General features: G+C 45.7%; 1 protein-coding gene across 2 annotated transcripts in view; it reads left to right on the top strand.

Annotated features, from left to right (window-relative positions):
- Positions 1-3,134, top strand: part of grk3 (G protein-coupled receptor kinase 3) — a 56,327-nt gene that overhangs the window by 45,811 nt on the left and 7,382 nt on the right. The window lies entirely within an intron of this gene.

The raw sequence follows: 3,134 nt of genomic DNA on the forward strand, positions 1-3,134 counted from the left end.
CCCCCCCCACCCACCCCGGGGGTCAAATGGATTTGTAGTTACATCCAGCGCAGGTGGAGTCGCAGCGTTCTGGGATCTGTTCCAGGAATTTCTTAAAAAGAGTAAATAAAGACGTCAGTTTGCACAGTTGAGTATGTTTAAATGAAGTTTGTGTGTTCTGTTGCGATGAATCGTGTGCTAGCAGGAGCAAAGTTCCTCTCTTGACTTTAAGTCTCAGTTTAACACCTGGATGAGTCTGGAAGTCGGTCACGGTCCAGTTCACAACATACTCCAGCGTGATGTGGAAACTCGAAGCCCGCAGGTCACACACACCGAGAACAGACTCCGGTGAAGTAGGAGACGTCTCGCTCCCAGCAGTTAAACATTTATTATTATTATTTACATTTATTATAATATTGAAACATGTCTTTGAATTATAGCACGATCTCTGCAAATCTTCAGACATGTTTAAAGGATGATTCTGATTTGTGAGAGTAAATAGTTTTCTCCACATTAATATCAATCAGTGATGACAACATTGGATTCACCAAAATAAAAGCTGAGTTTTGGGGTTCATCCACATGAATCACTTTCTTTGGAGGAACAGTGAAATGATTTAAAGAAAAATATATTTAACAAATGAAACTTCAGGCCTGTGTCGGTTGTTTTAAATAACATCTAGTCTCTGTACAGCTGTCAATCATTTGCGCTTGACAGCTCATGACCTGCCTCCAAACTCTGATCTGAAACTGGACAGAAACTTCCAGAGAAGACGACCTGCAGCTGTCGGCAGAGCTTCTTTCTTTCTTTTTCAAAGAGCAAAATTACACATGGCGGTGAATCCAGCTCTAGAAAACCCGAGGCCAAGAGTAAACAGTAGAGAACCAGGAAACAGTCGAGAGTTTCTTCGTCAACAGTGTTAATGAACTACAGCTGAGAAAATGTGCCGGTCACAGTCGTTGCAGCTGCTTTAGGATACGTTCACAATTTATAGGTGTTCATTTTAAAAACGCCGCCAACACACCTGAAACCACACACACACATACATGAGCGATCACGTACACTGAGCATGTGCGAACCGATGTGAAAAGTAGAAAGTACAGAAAGTACCCCAGACTTTTCAAATTAAAACACAACCCCAGAGTTTTCAAAATAAAACGAGTCCAGCAGCGTTTCCAGGAGGCGTTTCAGACGAGTAGTCGAGTCGATGTTTATTTGTTCACAACAGAAGTTATCTCAAGGCACTTTTCAGACAGAACAAGTTTAGACTTCTCTTCGTGATATTATTCACAGAGACACAACAGCTCACACAGTGAAGACGTCACGTAGCGGAGAGATGTTTTAAAGCTACAGTGCAGTCGTGTGGATATAAACTTCAGCTCACACCCGCAGCAGCTTGTTACCACCCTGTGAATGTAAGATGAAATTAAAACTAAAAGAACATTTTAATTGTCGTCCTAATGTCATTGTTAGGAGACGTACAGACTACGTCACCTCCACATCACTGTTTCTACGTTCACACCCGGCGTCCACACGACTCCAGAGTTTTCAAACCTGTTTTATTTTGAAAACTCCAGGGCTGTGTTTCAGTCCTGATGCGCAGAAGATTTACTGATGAAGAAAATAATCGTTAGTTTTCCATCTATCCGTCCAAGTGTTGCTGTTACTAATAGAGATTACGGCCAATGATGCAAAATAAGACGTGTTTGTTTTGGCTTTGACAGAACAGGAGTTACAGGATGAGTGAAGGTTTCAATACAAGAACGCTGAGGTTCGATACCCAGCGTTAATCAGAAGATATCCCGACACCCCCGGCCTCGTGTCAGACAGTATAAAGCACACAGTGTATTGACTGTGTCATTGTCTGTCAGGGGAAAACACTGTCGAGCCTTTTGATGTCACCGGTCAGATTCAGCAAACACTGGGGATGAATGGCGTCCATTGAGCCCACCCAGTGACATATCTGCTCTCACCCACCTCTCTTCCCTCTTCACAGCCAGACCTCAGCTCGGCCGCTCACTCTTTACACTGAAGAACTGTACAGGGAATTTTCTCTCTCTCTCTCTCTCTCTGACTCTCTCTGACTCTCTCTCTCTCTGTCTCTCTCTGTCTGTCTCTCTCTCTGTCTGTCTCTCTCTCTGTCTCCCTCTCTCTCTCTCTGTCTCTCTCTACCTCTGTCTCTCTGTCTGTCTTTCTCTCTCTCTGTCTCTATCTCTCTCTCCCTCCCTCTCTCTCTCTCCCTCTCTCTACCTCTCTGTCTCTCTCTCTGTCTCTCTCTCTCTGTCTCTCTCTGTCTGTCTCTCTCTCTGTCTGTCTCTCTCTCTCTCCCTCTCTCTCTCTGTCTCTCTCTACCTCTGTCTCTCTCTCTCTACCCGTCTTTCTCTCTCTATCTCTGTGTCTCTCTCTGTCTCCCTCTCTCTCTCTGTCTCTCTCTCTCTCTGTCTCTCTCTCCCTCTCTCTCTCTCTCTGTCTCTCTCTCTCTCTGTCTCTCTCTCCCTCTCTCTCTCTCTACTTCTCTCTCTGTCTCCCTCTCTCTCTCTGTCTCTCTCTCTCTCTGTCTCTCTCTCCCTCTCTCTCTCTCTCTCTACTTCCCTCTCTCTGTCTCCCTCTCTCTCTCTGTCTCTCTCTCCCTCTCTCTCTCTCTCTCTACTTCCCTCTCTCTCTCTCTGTCTCTCTCTCTGTCTCTCTCTCTCTCTGTCTCTCTCTCCCTCTCTCTCTCTCTCTACTTCTCTCTCTGTCTCCCTCTCTCTCTCTGTCTCTCTCTCTCTCCCTCTCTACTTCCCTCTCTCTCTCTCTCTCTCTCTCTCTCTCTCTCTCTCGCCGGCGGCAGCGGTGGTTGTCCATCACAGTGGATGGCGTCCAACTCTGTGTCCGTTTATGGGTTTTGTCAGGACATGAAGCGATTTGAGAGCGATAGCTTCTCCCTCCCACACACACACACACATACACACACACACACACACACACACACACACACACACCACACACACACACCACACACACTCTGGCGCTGTTTGGTTGAGCAGGACCTCTAAACAGAGAAAGTATGATCTTTCATATCACAATAAATCCAGATTAGGATTTTAATCCAGCCACTTAATCTGGTTTATCCCCTTAATCCCGGTGTGTGTGTGTGTGTGTGTGTGTGTGTGTGT

This window comes from Seriola lalandi, unplaced genomic scaffold, assembly GCF_002814215.2.
Source record: "Seriola lalandi dorsalis isolate HSWRI2012SDOR001 ecotype SW California unplaced genomic scaffold, Sedor1 jcf7180002054602, whole genome shotgun sequence".
Taxonomy (NCBI): domain Eukaryota; kingdom Metazoa; phylum Chordata; class Actinopteri; order Carangiformes; family Carangidae; genus Seriola; species Seriola lalandi.